The sequence below is a fragment of the Ailuropoda melanoleuca genome, chromosome 5 (genome assembly GCF_002007445.2).
Source record: "Ailuropoda melanoleuca isolate Jingjing chromosome 5, ASM200744v2, whole genome shotgun sequence".
Taxonomy (NCBI): domain Eukaryota; kingdom Metazoa; phylum Chordata; class Mammalia; order Carnivora; family Ursidae; genus Ailuropoda; species Ailuropoda melanoleuca.
The window spans coordinates 68,759,339-68,778,276 of NC_048222.1; the positions used below are offsets into that span (position 1 = coordinate 68,759,339).

Consider the following 18,938-nt stretch of genomic DNA (forward strand, 5'->3'; position numbering starts at 1 on the left):
AGGATACTTTTAGGATAACAGTAATGGATTCATCAGAATTCATTGATGGTATGTTTATGGTTTGTCCATTTCACCGTAATTTGTTTCCTCAAGAAATAAGCAAATATTTAATTCTAGCTAATAACATTCATGTTAAGGTCTTTAATGTCCTTTGGTGTGGGTCTGCTAGTAATAAATTTTCTTAGTTTTTATTTGGAACTTTCTTAACTTCATTTTTGCTTTATCCCAACATTTTACTAAGGAAAATGTTAAACATACAGAAGAGTTGAAAGGAAGGAGAAATAAAGACCTTCCCAGACAAACAAAAGCTGAGGGAGTCCATTACCACTAGACAAGCCTTCCTTAAAAATATTGCTAAAGGAAGTTCTTTAAGTTGAAAAGAGAAAAAAGAAGAAGAGAGGACACTAGACAGCAACGCTAAAGCATATGAAAATGTAGAGCCTTCTGATAAATGTAAATATATTGACTTACAGAATCCCAAAAGCAGTGCCAAAAGGGAAATTTATAAAGTGAACAGATACATTGAAAACAAAAGAAAAGATCTCAAATCAACACCCCAACTTTATACTTCAAGGAACTAGAAAAAGAACACACTAAACCAGAAGCTAGCAGAGGAAAGGAAATAATAAAGAATAAAGCAGGGAAAGAAAAAAAAAAAAGACTAGGAAAAAATAGAAAAAAGCCATGAAACTAAGGTGTGTTTTTTTTTAAAGATCAACAAAATTGACAAACCTTTAGCTAGACTAAAAAAAGTAGAAGACTCAACAAAAATAAAAATAACAGAGAAAATAATCCAACTACTGTAGCAGAAATAAAAAGGATCATAAGAGACTACTATAAACAATTATATGCCAACAAATTGAATAACCTACAAGAAATGGATAAAACTCAAGAAATATACAACCTATCAAGACTAAATCATGAAGAAATTTTAAGTGTGAGCAGAACTGTATCTGGTACAGAGATTAAATCAGGAATCAAAACTTCCCCACAAAGAAAAGCCCTGAACCAGACGGCTTCACTAAAAATTCTACCAAATAGTTAAAGAATTAACATGATTTCTTAAACTCTTCCAACAAAGTGAAGAGGAGGGAACACTTTCAAACTCATTTTATGAAGCTGGCATAAAATCAGGCAAAGATACTACAAGAAAAGAAAACTATAGTCTTGTATCTCTGATGAATAGTGATACAAAAATCCTCAACAAAATATAAGCAAGCTGAACTCCACAAAACATTAAAAGAGTTATACACTATGACCAAGTGAGATTTATTCATGTAATGCAAAGATGGTTCAGCATATGAAAATCAAACAATATGTCACATTAAAGGACAGTAACTACATGACTCAATTGATACAGAAAAAGCATTTGACAAAACTCAACACCTTTTCATGATGAAAACACTCAACAAACTAAAATTAAAAGGAAATTACTTCAACATAATAAAAACCATAAATGAAAGCCCGTGAGCTATCATTATTCTCAATGGTGAAAAACAGAACACTTTCCCCTATGATGAGGAACAAGGCAAGGCCCTCTCTCACCATTTCTATTCAACATAGTACTAGAAGTTCTAGACAGAGCAATAAAATAAGAAAGGAAACAAAAGTCATCCAAATCAACAAGGAAGAAGTAAAATTTTCTCTGTTGGCAGATGACATGATCTTATATGTAGAAAACCTTGAGGATTTCGCTCAAAAAAGTTGTTAGAACTAGTAAATGAATTCAGCAGAGTTTCAAGATACAAAAGCAGTTGCAACACACAAAAGCCAGTTTCATGTCTAAACACTAGAAATAACCTGAAAAGGAAATTAAGAAAACAGTCCTATTTACAATTGCCTCAAAAATAATAAAATACTTAGGAATAAATTTAACCAAGGAGGTGAATTGCTTATACACTAAAAACCACAGAAAAACACTGAGAAAAAATTAAAGAGGACACAAACGATTGGTAAGACAGTCCACGTTCATAGATTGGAAGACTTAATATTGTCAAATTATCTACACTACCCAGAGCAATCCACAGATTTAATGCAATCCCTTTAAAATCCCAACTGCTTTTTTAATTATTTTGCAAAAATAGAAAAGAACAGTCTAAAATTCATATGTAATCTCAAAGTATCCCAAGTAGCCCAGATAATCTAGAAAAAAAAACAGTAGTTTACATTTACTAATTTTAAAAAATATTGCAAACCTACAGTATTAAAACAGTATGGTACCAACATAAAAACAGACATGTAGACCAATAGAACAGAATAGAGAACCCAGAAAAAACCTTCATGTATATGGTCAAATGTCTTCAACAAGAGTACCAAGGTTACACAATAGGGAAAGCATACTATTTTCAACAAATGGTGTTGAGAAAACTGTATATCCACATGCAAAGGAATAAATTTGGTCCCTTCCCTTGTACCATTTACAAAATTAATTCAAAGTGGGTTAATGACCTAAGCATAAATCCTGAAACTGTAAAACTCCTAAAAGAAAACATAGGGAAAGATCTCCATGACATTAGATTTGGCAGTGATTTCTTAGATATGACACCCAAAAGCACAGACTACAAAGTCAAGAATAGACAAATGGACTATATCCAACTTAAAAATGTATGCACAGCAAAGAAATCAACAAAAGAGTGAAAAAACAACTTACAGAATGGGAGAAAATATTTGCAAGCCATATTAAGTATCCAGAACATATAAAGAACCCCTGCAACCCAACAAAAAAAATATCCAATTAAAAATAGGCAAAGGACTTCAACATACATCTCTCCAAAGAAGGCATACAAATGTATAAAAATATGTTCAGCATCACTAATCATTAGGGATATACAAATAAAAACCACAATAAGATATCTCCTCATTCATTAGGATCACAACTATCAAAAAAAAAAAAAAAAAGAAGCAACAGCAGCAGAAGAAGAAGAAATACCAAATGATGGTGAGGATGTGGAGAAATTGGAACACTTGTGCACTTTTGGTAGTGATGTAAAATGGTGCAGCCATTATATAATTAAAACAGTACAGACATTCCTCAAAAAATTAAAAGTAGAACTACCACGTGACCAAGCAATCCTACTTCTGGATATTTATCCAAAAGAATTGAAATTAGGGACTTAAAGAGAAATTTGTACTTTCACACTCATTGTAGCATTATTCATAATAGTTGAGATACGGCAACAATCTAAATGTTCATTGACAGATGAATAGATAACAAAAAGTGATATATACATACATTGGAATATTATTCAGCTTTAAAAAAGAAGGAAGTCCTGTCGTATGCAACAACATGGGTGAACCTTTAGGTTATTATACTATGTGAAATAAGCCAATCACAAAAAGACAATTGCTTCATGATTCCACTTATTTGGGGTATCTAAAGTACTCAAACTCTTAGAAATAATAAGTATAATATTAGTTGCCAGGGGTTGGGAGGAGAGGGAAATGAGTATTTGTTCAGTGAGTATGTACTATCAGTTTTGCAAGATGAAAAGGTTCTAGAGATCTATTGCACAACAATATGCTATACTGTGCATTTAAAAATTATTACAATAGCAAATTTTATGTTGTGGGTTTTTAACCACAATAAAAAAATGAGAGTTTGAAAATCTTCATATATGTGGAAATTAGCAATAAATTTCTAAGTAATCCATGACACAAAGAAAAAATCCTGAGGGAACTTAATAATTTCTTTAACAAATTACTAATGAAAAATTTGACATATCAAAATTGTGAAATGTCATTAAAGCAATAATTTTTAATGAAGTTTATACCTTCAAATATATACTGTGTATATATATATATGTGTGTGCATATATATATATATAAGAAAGATGGCTGAAGATCAATGAGTGAAGCAATCATCATAAGAAGTTAGATAAAAAATAGCAATTTAGGGGCGCCTGGGTGGCGCAGCCGTTAAGTGTCTGCCTTCGGCTCAGGGCGTGATCCCACCATTATGGGATCGAGCCCCACATAAGGCTCTTCCGCTATGAGCCTGCTTCTTCCTCTCCCACTCCCCCTGCTTGTGTTCCCTCTCTTGCTGGCTGTCTCTGTCAAGTAAATAAAATCTTAAAAAAAAAAAGCAGTTTATCCCAAAGAAACAAAAATAATGAAGTTTTAAAAAGAAATTAAGTAGGACATAAACATATAATAAAGAAGTCACCAAACCCAACGGTTCATTTTTGGAAATGACTAAATTTGATTAATCCCTGGCAACACTGAGATAAAAGCGAAGGCACCGATATAGCTGACCCTTGAACAACACAGGTTTGAACTGTACAGGTCCACTTGAACATGAATTTTTTTTCCCATAAATATAGTGCAGTACTGTAAATGTATTTTCTTTTTCTTATGATTTTCTTAGTAACATTTCCTTTGCTGTATTTTACTTTATTTTAAGAATACAGTATATAATACCTATAACATACAAAATATGTGTTAATTACTGTGTATGTTATCAGTAAGTCTTCCAGGCAACAGTGGGCTATTGGTAGTTAAGTTTTTGGGGAGTCAAAAGTTATATGTGGATTTTCAACTGCACAAAGAGTCAGTGCCTCTACCCACCCCCCATGTTGTTCAAGGGTCAACTGTAAACAGTACCAGAAATCTTAAAAGGAAGACAACATTATGGTTCTTTCAGATGTTAAAAGGAAAAAAAGAGGATATTGCGAATCACTTTATGCTAGTAAACCTGAAAACTTAGATGAATTGGAAAAATTCCCCCCAAAAAAATTTGACACCAGAAAAATATACCAAATCCGAATAGTCCTTTATATTAGATTAATGTATTACGAAAACCCACACACTTCCAAGTCTAAATGGCTTCATTTGTAAATTTTGCCAAAAATGTAAGGGAAATATTGCCAATTTTATAGAAACTTTTCCAACAAAACAATATAAGATATTCATTTTATGAGGTTATTACAATGTAGATTTCTGTTAAGTATAACCGAGATTTCTGTGAAAATGTTTTGGAAAGGATGACATGTGTCATTTTAGTGTTATTCTGGAGTATTGTTGAACAAGGTTACTCAAGGAATATTTAATTTTCTAGGTGATAAACTTTTATTTCACTTAAAATTTACTGGTTAAGGCCTAGACTCTGTGAAGTTACTAATGGAGATGTAGATTTTTGTCTAGTAGGGATGCAAATGATTTCTATGAGATAGAACAGATAATCCCAAAAGTTACAGTTTTGTTGCCCTGTAGGACATTAGCCATTTTTGTATATCTATCCCCGTCTTATTCCAGAGTTCTTTCATCAGTGTATCTTCTCTCAGATTCCCTTGGATTAGCTTTACTCAGTGGGTAAAGTCAGTCTTTACTGATATTTGATATATGTTCAATCTATATTTACCTTAGACTCGTGATTCTTTTTTTTAAATATACTTGGAAATAATAAAATCTGGTAATTAAGAAATGTATTAAGAAATTTAAAAAATAGTAGAGCTATCTTACTCATGAAAATACATTTATAAGTTCCTCATAAAACATTATCAAATTGAACCTGTGAGATACAAAATGAATACTGCATCATGGCCAAGTTGGGTTATTCTAGGGATGCAAGGCTGATTTAACAACTGAAAATCAGTCAATGAATTCACCATATTAACAGAATAACAAAGACAAAAGCATATGACCATTGCAAAAGATGCAGCAAACATCATACTCCACTGTGATGAAATCTTTTCATTTGAGTTTAAAGATACAATGAGGATGCCTGAAATCATAACTTCTGTTCAACCAGTGGAGAAGGCAAGAAAAATAAATGTATGCTAGGGAAGGAAAGAAATAAAATTATTACTTACAGATTGTAACTGTATAAATAGAAAATGTAAAGCAGATCTATGAACTTCTTAGAATTAATACTAAGTTTTGTAAAGTTTGTGGATACAGGGTTAATTTAGAAAAATTTTGATTTCTATATACCCAGAAATAGAAAGTGAACCAGGCTGCCTTCCACCTTCATGTTGACCATCCTTGAACAAATTTTCTAACCTCTCTTGTCCCAGTTTCTCCTTCTTTAAAATAGGGATGATATGGGGCTCCTGGTTGGCTCAGTCAGTTGAGCATCTGACTCTTGATTTCAGCTCAGGTCATGATCTCAGGTATGATCAAGCCCCCTGTCAGGCTCCACACTCAGTGGGGAGTCTGCTTGAGATTCTCTCTCCCTCTAAAATAAATAAAATTCTTAAAAAAATAAAAACAAGGGCGATAATACTGAATTTTACTGATCATAAGACACATATTCCATATTTTAACATCTTTGAAATTTTGTGTCCTACAGATGTTGTCTTATATTTGATGAAAAAGGTAGTTTTGAAGAAGAAATTAATAAATACAATAAACTTAAGGTATTTGAAAAGTGCCTGCCATTTAACAAATATTCACTAAATATTAGCTATAATTTATAATTTTCTTACATTATGTTTTTCTAACAAGTTATCATTTGCATAAAAGTTCTGATTTTTTATAGCACTAACTTACAAAAGTTTTTTTTTTTATTTCTGGTATCTTTTTTGGTGATTCTCTTGGATTTCACAAAAATATGTAGGTGACCTTTAAACAGTACGGGTTTGAACTGCACAGATCTATTGTATGCAGATTTTTTTTAAAAACATAGTACAGTACTGTGAATGTATTTACTCTTCCTTATGATTTTCTTAGTAACATTTTCTTTGCTCTAGCTTGCTTTATTGTAATAATTTAGTACATAATAAATATAACATATAAAATATACATTAATTGACTATGTTATCAGTTAGGCTTTCAGTCAGCAGTGGGCTATTAGTAATTAAGTTTTTAAGAAGTCAAAAGTTATAGATGAAATAAGTCAGTCAGAGAAAGACAAATACCATATGACTTCACTCATGTGGAATTTAAGAAACAAAACAAATGAACGGGGGGTGGGGGGAGAGGCAAACCAAGGAATAAACTCTTAACTATAGAGAAAAAACTGAGGGTTACCAGAGGGGAGGTGGGTATGGGGATGGGTGAAATGGGGATTAAGGAGGGCACTTGGGGTTCCTGCCTGGCTCAGTTGGTAGAGCATATGACCCTTGATCTCAGGGTCATGAGTTCAAGGCCCACTTTGGGGAGCTTACTTAACTCAAAAAAAAAAAAAATTAAGGAAGGCACTTACTATGATAAGCACTGGGTGTTGTGTGAAGTGATGAATCACTAAATTCTATACTGGAAATTACTACTATACTGTATATTAACTAATTGGAATTAAAAAAAATTTTGGACAAAGATAAAAAAGTTATATGCAGATTTTCAACCGCACAGGGGATGCTGACCCATCTGCAACCTCCTCATTGTTCAAGGGTCAACTATATATATATCAGTTCAGCTGAACTTTTTTTTTAAGATTTTATTTATTTCTTTGACAGAGACAGCCAGCAAGAGAGGGAACACAAGCGGGAGGAGTGGGAGAGGAAGGAGCAGGCTCTCCCAGCAGAGCGGGGAGTAGGGAGCCTGATGTGGGGCTCGATCCCAGGACCCCGGGATCACGCCCTGAGCCAAAGGCAGACGCTTAACGACTGAGCCACCCAGGCACCCAGGTTGAACATTTTTGTATCTCATTTATTCTTTTTAAGTTTCATTTTTTCAGTACTTTAAAAACAATTGCAGTGATAACAATAATGACAATAATGAAAGCCAACACTAATGCAGAACTTAACTTTAGTATATATACCACATACTCTTCTAAGCATTTTAAATATGGACATCCTTGCCCTTTTCTTTTTAATGGCAATAGTTAAATTACAGCACACCAACTCAATGGAATATATCCACTGAAAATATTTATTATACAACATTGATAATTGCATATTACATACCTTTAAGTGAAAGGCACAGTTGTGCCTAGGGTATGATTATAATTGGGTAAAATTTATGCATCTGAAAAAAGAACAAGGAAGAAACACAGAGAATGATTTGTTAGGATTTTTGCTTCTAAATTTCTCTCATTTGTACTAAAATTAGGCAATAACCTTTTTAGAATCCATTGTTTATAATCTAAGGACACAATCTACATTATTTAAATTAGGGGGGAACTTCCCAATTTGTTGCAAATATAGAGTTCCTGTGAGAAAACAAGAATACTTTTTTCAGTGTAATGCTTTTATTGTTATATTTGGCCTTTCCAATATATTAAAAGTGGGATTAGGAATTGAAGCTCTTGGGGCACCTGGGTGGCTCAGTTGTTAAGCATCTGCCTTCAGCTCAGGGTGTGATCCCGGCATTTGGGGACCGAGCCCCACATCAGGCTCCTCCGCTGGGAGCCTGCTTCTTCCTCTCCCACTCCCCCTGCTTGTGTTCCCTCTCACGCTGCTGGCTGTCTCTCTCTCTCTGTCAAATAAATAAATAAAATCTTTAAAAAAAAAAAAAAAAAAAGGAAGCTCTTGGAAGCAGTGAAATAGTTGTAGACAAAATTTTTTTTAAAAGTCTCAACAAGAAGTGATAATTAATGCAACACCTCACCAAAACAGATCAGTCTCAAATATTATAATTAATACTAATATTAAATAACATTAGTATTTAATATCTATTAATTAGAAAATTGCTACTGTAATCATAGAAAATGTTTAAATTGTTATGTTATTTAAGTGATAATATTTTCACAATGAATGTTAGCAGTATTTTGGGTACCACATTACATCAAGAATTCTATCCTTATTGAGCAAACACTAATATGATACTTTGCAGCTACATGTTTGACAGTCTCTGTTGATCCTTTTATATACATGTGTAAGTTCATGGATTGTTGATCCAACTCAAACATATAATAAAAACTTTTTATTGAGAAAGATTTTATGTACATCACAGTATAAGTTTAAGGTGTACAGCCATCATGAAGTTTTCAATCACATATATAGTGAAATAATCACCAACTCTATAAATTTGTCCAAGGTTGAGTGATTTAAAAGCCATCTTTTGCAGTAGTCTAGAGCCCTACCTAGTCATTGTCACCATGGATAAAATAGTTATTAGAACATGAAGTAGTATGTAATAGAAAAAAAGGTAGCAGTATAACTAAAAAGACCTCATGCACTTTTGTGTTACAGGCATGGAAGTACATCATCTCTTTTTAGTTTGTGTGCATGTGTTAGTACAAGTTAGCATGACTGTTCATAGAAAAAGGTGGACACACTTTTACTGACTGGTGAGTCCTGAATCTTAAAGTCAAAATCCTTCTACATTGCTTAATGGAGATTTTAAATTAAATAATATTGGATACATAAGAACTTTACCTGTTAATAATGCATCTAAGAACAACATGCAATTAATTACAACATGGACGGGACTGTAGGACATTAAGCTAAGTGAAATAAGTCAAGCAGAGAAAGACAATTATCATATGGTTTCTCATTTATGGAACATAAGAAATAGGAAAATCGGTAGGAGAAGGAAGGGAAGAATGAAGGGGGGGTAAACAGAAGGGGGAATGAACCATGAGAGACTATGGACTCTGGGAAACTAACTGAGGGCGTCAGAGGGGAGGGAGGTGGGGGAATGGGATAGGCCGGTGATGGGTATTAAGGAGGGCACGTATTGCATGGTGCACTGGGTGTTATACGCAAATAATGAATCACGGAACATTGCACCAAAAACTGGGGATGTACTGTATGGTGACTAATATAACAAAATAAAAATTATATAAAAAAAAAAAGAAAGGAAATTGGATGGTTCCATGAACACAAATTATTTTTATAAATTAGATTATTTTCAGCTTTTTAAAATTTAGGAATAATAATGAAAGCAAAACTTTGAATTTATGAAAAGTCTTACTAATCTGCATCCGTGAGCTGACTCAGTGTAGTTAAAGCTTTTGTAGGTGACCTAGCATCTGAGGTACAGGTGTTTGATGCCCTTGTCATATGCTGTCACCTCACCTCTGATCCCAACTACAGCAGTACTGAACAATTCTAGGCACACCAACAATGTTCTACCAGAAGCTTGAGCTGTGCATTTCTCCATTCTTCCCTGGGGCTTTCTCTGAAGCCAAGGGACCTTACTCAGCCCTTACGCCAGGGAAGCCTGGAAGGGTGAGGCAGTACTGCCACCTGCAGCAGCCCCCAACTAACGGGAAACAGGATATTGTGAGTAAAGGCACCAGCCTGACATCCTTCAGTTGAGCAATTTTGAGGCACATTCTACAGAGTTCCTCAGAGAATTCTCAGTAGAATTGATCCTTGGTTGCCCGGATCATTAATGAGCTCAATATTGTTATTGGCTTTTCTTTCCCTGTCTCACTCCCCATACCTCCCCACTCTGCTTCCTGGGATTCATCTCCCCCAAAAATTACCTACAGCCAAGTTCATATTTTAGACTCTTTTCTGGAACAACCTAAATTAAGACAGGAATTTAGAACTAAGTGTTCAGATAATTTACATAATCCAATGTTCTTTTGAACTCTGCGTTTTCATTTCAAAATTTCAGGGATACTGTTTGAAAATCTTTTTAGCCCTGTGTACGTGTTACATGGTGGCATGATTTATCTGTTTCAGGGAAATGATATATTTAAGTAAACCTGAAATGTACACTTCAATGCTTCAAATCTGTATTGAAAAGGAAAACTTTTTGAAGTCATCTGAGAAACATTTTTTACTGTATGTTTACCCCCTCTAACTATGCATAGTTCACTTGTTACAATCCAATGATAAGGGAAGGGATGTATTTCTTCAACGTGACATTTTATTCTACAGGTTGTTATTTTTTCCAGGAATTCTGTTTTAGGGGACTGTATTAAGGAAGTGTTGACTTGACATCTGTCAGTATAGGTTTCATTTACTATTTTCTTGCTGGCTTGCTTGCTTTCCTTTTTTTTTTTTCCCTGCCTTTCTTTTTCAGGTCAAAACCCAGTGTGTTCAGGAAAATCTCCAAGTGGTTACCTGTGGATTAGCAGGATCACAGCCCCCTTTCTCTCATTCACTGAATAAAGTGTTACAAGTGCAGCTGCTCCAGCCTTTTCTTTTCTCCAAGGTGCTAATCTAGTTAAGTACTTAGTGAGTAAGGAAACTGCTTTAAAATTCAGAAAAGGAATAAACAGGTTTATTTTTTTTCTTCATTCTAAGCCTCCTCAAAACCTGAACCTATGAATGTCTGGTATATTAAATGACCTTTAGTGATGAAAATCAGCCGTCTGGTGATATGCATTTATTTGGAAATTCATAAACATCAGGGTGGGAGGGAGAAAAAGTAAAACCTGTGGATTTGAATTATCTCTGAAATGTATTGTTAAGCTTTATGCAAATAACCATAGCTCCTTTGTAGAGTCAGGTCTCCTAGCTGCGTGTGTGCATGCACGCCAGCAGTGTTGTCTGCTTCCTAAAGTGCTTTTGTTAACACCATAATTTTAAATTAAGTTTTTCAGAAAGCTGTTCCTGCTGTACATTTTGGCATCGAAGATTAGGTCAGTGGCCATAAATCTCATTTATGTACTTAATGCAAAGGAGATACTGCTGTCTTGGGAATCATGTGAGCCAGATCCCTTACTTTGCCCCTCTTACAAGATATTGACATATAAAACAAAATGCTCTCATTTTGTTTTGCATCTTTCTTCATTTAAAACTTTAAATAAAGAATGTTTATGCAGGATTCTTTTTCATTCATAAAAATGGAAATCACCCTCAGTGTCTGCATGAGTAGGCTTGTATTCTTGTTCACGAATTCACATGATAGATTGGCCCATAAAATCTTTACATTTGGCTTGTGCAGCTGAGTTCATGGCTGAATTCAGAATGATAAAGAAGCTTTAGCATTTGGTGGAAAGAAAAGAAATCATGCCTTCTAGATGGCCCTTAAGCTAGCTTTTAACTGCCTGGAAATCAGCTAGAAATGTATAATCAAACTTGCCATTAAAGTTACAGTGTTTAGTGTAAACCTGTGAAGCATAATCTGTAAATTAACGCAAAGGGATTCTTTAACATTTATTTGGTTTTCATTATATTTGCATGGAAGTCTGCCAATCCAAACATATTTTTTTCTTTTTTTTTTTCTTTTTTTACCTTTCTATCCATCAGAAGTTAAAATAGAAATGATGGATTGTGTCACTGGCCAGTCCAGCAGCCTATTTCTTTCAACACATTACTGTGTATTTACTGTTTTAGCTATATTGTTTTCAATTTCTGGCAAAATAGTCAGTTTTTGATCCTGGGTAGAAAATGTCAGTGCTCACATTTCCTGTGGGGTTTTGGCCTTTTTGTGAAAAGGTAGGGGAGAGCTAAATGAATTATGATGCTGTCATCTGAAGAAACCACAGTGTATTTCTTTGCCAAATTTTAGCAAGAACAGAGCTGATCATCTGCTAGTGTAAACCTTTCCTTGAACCCTACCAGCAGTTCACTCAGACTTCTGCCTGTTCTCTTTCATGCTGTGAGAATGGAGCCTACAGAAGTCCTTTTAACCTTCCCTTTCCAAAGTTAATTGATCTAATAACCCCTAAAGAAGATAAATTTTGCAGAGGAATTTAGAAATCCAAATTTAAGAATTTAGAATTTCACGACCGGGCTTAAGTAATATTAAAATTAAGACTGAGTTGTTTCTTAATGTTTATTACTTTCTTGAAAGCTGACACTCCTCCCATCCTTCACAACTCTGTTTCCCTATATTTTATAGGATAACAAATATCACCACATAGGATTTGTGTGTTATAATCTGAGCAGTCAATACGTTCTGGATGTGAATACTTGCTAGTATACACTGTAATCCTCTGATACTGTAGTTTTTCCTGCTGAAGTGCTCCTCAGTAGCCATTAGTTTATACTTTTCTAATATCTTTTACTGACCCCTAAGGAAGTAATTTTGCTCACACTAATGGCATTATGTTCCAACCTATTTGGAATAAACCTTAATATTAAGGATTATGATCTATGAGGAGTCTTCAGCTTAATTTTTTACCCATCATTTTGTAGCACTATTTTTAAATAATTTTTCAGGACTTAACTTTGATTTACCTTCCTTGATAAAATAGTATTTTTCTTTTCCTCCCATCACCTATTTCTTTCATCATCTTTTCTTCTTTTGGCCAGCTACATCCTAGAACTCCTTCTTTTCATAACATTCACTTAGCAAATATTTTTTAGTACCTATATTGTGGTCTGTCCAATCGGATGGGGGCCCCAGATGTGGGGCACTGATCGGGTGGAAGCTGGTGGTCTGGGAGGTGAAAGAATTCACCTGAAGCAGAACAAAGGACATAGAAGTTTATTGAATACTCCACAAGGGAGCAGGCAGGAGGAGAGGCCGTCTACAAGGAGGCAGTGGGGGGAGGCTGTTTTTAAAGGGGGGACATCAGGAGGTACTCGGAGACATAGAATTCTCCCTTTTTTGTTAACCATGACTAGTTGTAAGTAGCCCATTTGTCAGTTAGGGCCTATGGGTATTTCCTGGTAGGTCACCTGATGAGCCTGTCTGTATTCAGCCAGGTGCTTGCTGTGGCCCTTTCCACGTTCCATCCCTCAAGCCCGTTTGCCTAAAAGTGGCCTCTACACCTGTCTTGTGCCACGTCCTGTGCTAGATGTTGGCTGTACAACAGAGAATGAAACAGACTTATTGTCTGCGCTCACAGGATTTACAGTCTAGTGAGGATAGTGCCCATAATTATACAAATAGAGACGAGAGGCAGAGAGACAGAGAGAGACTGGGGGGGTGGGGAATTCCAGTGTCTTGGGAGTTACCAGGTAAAGACAGGAGAAAGGAGAAAAATGCTGCCTGTCAAAGGCAGTACATAGCCTTGTGAGATCTAGAAGCAAGAGACAGTGTGATGCCACAGGGGGCCAGAAAATAGTGGCAGAAAAGGGAGGCAGAAAATAATGAACATGAGTCAGCCTACAAGCATGTGCTGAGTGTGTATTTTCTGTGGTACTACTATGTTATGCCATTGAGATGCAAAGACTACTAGGGAATAGGTCCTGCCTTCAAAGAGCTTACAGTCTACTGGCAACGTGTATTCAATTTGTATTAAAGGATTAAGATGAAGGGTTTTTCCCCCCCAGGAAAATAAGCTTTGTAGAGCGTTCAAAGAATTATACTTTGATTCCATGAAGATTCTTCCAGCCACCTACCTGCCTTAGCTACATAAAAGGCAGCTGCTTGAAAACTGTCCTGGGTATGTTTCTGCCCAGATATGACAGCCTCTACCTTTTCATAATCAGGAAATAAGAAGCTCATTATCATTTTTTACAATCTTTCCCTAACTTTATCCCAGTGAGTGGATGGTTCTTGTTATGTGAAGATAAATGAACTAACCAGAGCAGGCTCTTAAGTTTAGGAGGGTTTAATAAACAAGGTACAGTCATAGTATCATGCCCTTATAACTGGGAGGATCCATAAAAGTTATTTGGTCAGGAGTCAGGCAGATAACTAAGGAATGAAACGGGCCAGGTATAAGGTGGCAAGTTTTGATGTGTGCTGGGGTAAAGTAGAGAGTTAAACTGCAGAGTTCAATCTAAGGTTATTCAGAACACTCTGCTCATTGAGCAGAATGTGTTTTTAAGACCCCTGAATCAACTCATCCATCCCATTCCATAGATGAGGGACTGAGAACTGAGAAGTTAGAGACCAAAAAGCCTCCCCCAGCTTTTGGTTACCAGCCAGGATGGGACTGAAGTGCATGTCACCAGACTTCCAGTTAAGAGACTCACAACATTGCTTAAAGAAACTTCCCTGGAGATTTTAGTCAGGACTTTTTGGGTACTAAGATTATATTTGATTTTGAAAAGTCAATTTTAGAAAGCTTTTACAAAGTAGCTAGATTATAACTGTTCAGCAAGAACTAAAATGTATAATGCTTCAAAAACTGGCAACATCTTAAATTTCAGTACAAAGCAAATGGGTAACCAATATAAGTTCCAAAAGACAAAATGTGAGTGATTAAGACAGCTTCCTTTGCGGAAATTTCAGACAGTTTTATAGGCCTTTGCACTTGCAATTTAGCCTGCCCGGAATATTCTTCTCCCAGATATCCCCATGGCTTACTTTGTGCCCCTGGGAGCATGTCACCATCTCGGAGAGGTCTGCCTTGACCGCCCTATTTGTGAATGCCACATACCCACTCCAACACTTTGTCTACTGCTTCCTTGTTACAAATGTCTCATTAACACTCATCCTTATCTAACATGGGATATATTTTACTTCTTCCACTTTGCTTATACTCTGTTCCTCAGCCGTGGAGTAGGGTGGGGAGGGAGTGGTAAACACACCAAAGGTACTCAATAAATTGAGTACTACATAAAACACAGATATATCTTCACTTATAAGGTCACTGTGCTCGTTTTAAAAGTAATTAAAAGTAAGAAATTATGTATGTAATTTAGTATTTCCATATACATTATTTCCAAAGACCAGTTAGATTTGATAGGTGATTCTATCTTGTAGTTGGCAAATGGGAATAGGTTTTTATAGTTCCTGTTCTCAATAATATGGATGAAATGTTTAAGCTATTAAATATCTGAGTTAAATGCCTAAAACTTAATGTTATCAAACTTTAAAGCATACATATGAAAAAAATCCAATGTTAGAGAAGGGTACACAATAAAAAATTAAGGTACCGCAGGTTTACACATGTCCAGTCTTAATGCTGACCACGTGCAAAGTACAAGTGCCAGTGTCCACTTCCACCAGGAATGTATTGTCTTCACTTCACATCCTTGCCAACACTTCGTATTGTTGGGTTTCTCTATTTTGTCTATTCTGATAGGTATGTTGTGTTATCTCAGTGGGGGTTTAATTTGCATTTCTCTTATTACTAATGAGATTGAATACCTTTTTTTTATATTTACTGGCTATCTTGGTCATCTCTTTTATAAAATGCACGTTTAAGTGTCTTGTCTGTTTTTGTATTTGGCTAGCTATCCTTTTTATTGATTTATAAGAGTTCTTTATGTATTCTAGATATGAAACCTTTGTCAAATATGTCTGTTGCATGTATCTTCTCCCATTCCATAGCTTACCTTTATGCTCTCTTAATGGTATCTTTTTTTTGAGCCGAATTTGTTCATTTAGTGTAGGGCAGTTTATCACTTTCTCCTTTATGGTTAATGCTTTCAATGTCCTATTCAAGAGCACATTTTCAAGCCCAAGGCTATGAAGAAATGTTATGTTATCTTCTAGAAGCTTTATCATTTACCTCTTACATTTAGATCTACAGTTCCCCTAATATTGATTTCTCTGTATGGAGTGAGGTAGGGTTCAGATTTTGTATTTTCTATAAGCATATACAATTGAACCATCACCATTGACTGAAAGGAGAATTATTTCTCCAGTGATCTACAACATTACCTTTTTTCATAAATTAACTATTTATATAACTGTGTCCCAAATTGTTTGCTGTGTTTTGTTGGTTGATTTGTCTGTCTTTGCCCTAGTAACACTCTATCTGAATTATAAGCAGTTTTTAAGTATGTCTTGATAGCCAGTAAAATAAATTCTCCAGTTTTGTTCTTCAAAATTATCTTGGCAATTCTTAGCCCTTATCATGTCCACGAAAATGTTAGAATCATTGTGTCATTTTCAACCAAAAATAATGCTGGAATTTAGATCAGGACTACATTAAATATATAAACTAGGTAGGAGAAAATTGAGATTTCTGCAATACTGAGACCTCTGATTTATGAATATGGTATATATCTAATATTAACATTTCTTAAAATGTGTAATTAATCTGGGGGTTTCATCAATCTATAAAGCATATAGCATGACATTTATAAACCAAATATTAGAGTCAGTGGTAAACCGGGAAGGAGAAGCTCTGGCTGACTGGCCAGTAGTATAATTACAGGTGGTAAAACAATTCCATCAGTAGCTTCCTCTCAAAGCAGCCAAATCTGCCATCTAAAGCTAGACCAAAGTCACAGGTATGTGAATCTAACTCTCATGGAGAGATTCTCAGAGGGGGATTTCATGCCTGAGATATAGGTTAGGGGTGGCCCCCCAAGACCAGGAGGACTTGCATCCAGATAAGTGGCCTACATGAACAGGCCTGGATGCATGGCCAGAGCCCATATAATCAGTATACTCAGAACCAGAAGAGAAAAGATTATCACTTGGAATGAGGACTTATACTGCAGCTAGTAATAATCAGGAATATAGATGCTTATCCATAAACATGAACGGATAACCAAGAACCACCAAAAATTTGCAGAAAACCAATATAAGCACAGAAGACAGGCATCATTTTCAACACCCAGAAGTAATTTACCTGTTTGGGAAGATGAGTTATTATGAGAAGCAGAAGAAAACTAATTATTACCATTAGCATCTGATAAATTAGAGAAGATAGAGCTGACTTAACAAAAAGGGCTGCTGTTATAACAGTGAATCAGTTACAAACTTAAAAAATTCCAAACCTTGGTACTGGGATGAATGGTAGAAAGAACTGATCTAAACATCAGTTTAAGGAGCTAGAAGTTTAAGCCCAGGAATTTTTACACAACCCAGTGCAAAATTGCAGAGATGGAGAAGTACAGGAACTTGTACGTGGTAATCTTTATTTCTCTTCTTGAGGTTTGCAGGTTCCTCAGCTTTGTGGGACTATGTGTACATGCTCAGTCTTCAGGAGACAGGGCATAGGAAATGTTTGAAATCATAAAGGGAATGCTAAAAAACATTGGGAATAACAGAAATAACAAAGTGAGAAGGCACAGCGAGAGGAAGGAGTTGTTTTATATTTAACTAACATATGCACTTATTTTTATGGTGTTCTCATCCTATTTTTAATGGGTATAAGGAAAAGTAGGTGTCTATCTTTACTTCCCATTCCCCTTCTACAGTTAGCAGTTTCTATTTTTAGGTCTTTTGGAAGAAGACATAACTTTATACAGTACATTTATATGTCCAGGCACTCTCTATTGACTCCTCCCTAAAAAGAGTGAGGAATTTAGCTAAATTTTATTTAATATTTACTATGTGCCAGACACTGTGTTAACTCATTTATCCTCACAATAACCCTATGAGTTAGGTACTGTTGTCATCCCCATTTTACAGATGATGAAACCGAGGTATCTAAAAGTTAATTAGGCCAAGTTCACACAAGTAATCAGTTGATGGGATAGACATAAGTACACTAGCTCTTATGCTTCTGCTTTGAACGTCTATGCTAGATTGAGTCTCTATATGTTAGTGATATAACCTACCCTATAAGCTTGTTATTGAAGGATTATGTAAAAAAATGCGGGTACTTTTCTCAAGCTACTTAGCAATGAAATTTTAAGTGAGAAATTTAAGTGTATAAATTTGTCATATGTTGTCAAATAAATTATTTCCAGTGGAATCCTAGTGACTGTTTTCTCAGTGCTAAAGCAAAGCAAATACTGGGTGGATTCTGGTGCTTCATTTAGTTTTTAATTAGTGGCTGAAAATAATTTCTCAGTGTTGTTAACGCAATTTAATAATGGAATAACTTCAGAACGTTAATCCTACTTATAAATAAATTCACCTTGAGCAAGCAATACATAAAAATGAAATGATAGCACTTAAGGTAAACAATAGGCTTTTGTTAAAGTGTCTAAATGTGGCAGTAACTAAAGAGGTCAGCTGGCAACTGCACTGTTTTGGAAAGTTACTGACTTTAGGAATGAAGTGATGCTGACAAAGTCACCTCCGGATTTTAAAGTTTGATGGCAACCTGTGTTCACTCTGTAAACAAAAATATCCCAAGGAAAAAAAGAAACAAAATGTTTTCCCCTTCTTTCCCCAAATGGCACCTTTTCTTGGCTGTTGTCCCACAAATATGTTCATTGAAACAAAACCAAAAAAATGTTCAAAGCCAGACATAGCACCAAAATTCTCTATAAGGAAGATGATTCAAAGACATTCAGTGGAAAAATACATGTCTAAACCACATTATATCTTAATAGCATTAATCCTTAAATAGAATGCTTTTTAAATGCCATAATCAGAATTGGACCTTAACTTTTTAAAAATCCAATTTAATT

At 35.1% G+C, this 18,938-nt stretch overlaps 1 protein-coding gene across 3 annotated transcripts in view; it reads left to right on the top strand.

Moving 5' to 3' along the window:
* Nucleotides 1-18,938, top strand: part of DPH6 (diphthamine biosynthesis 6) — a 317,109-nt gene that overhangs the window by 174,202 nt on the left and 123,969 nt on the right. The window lies entirely within an intron of this gene.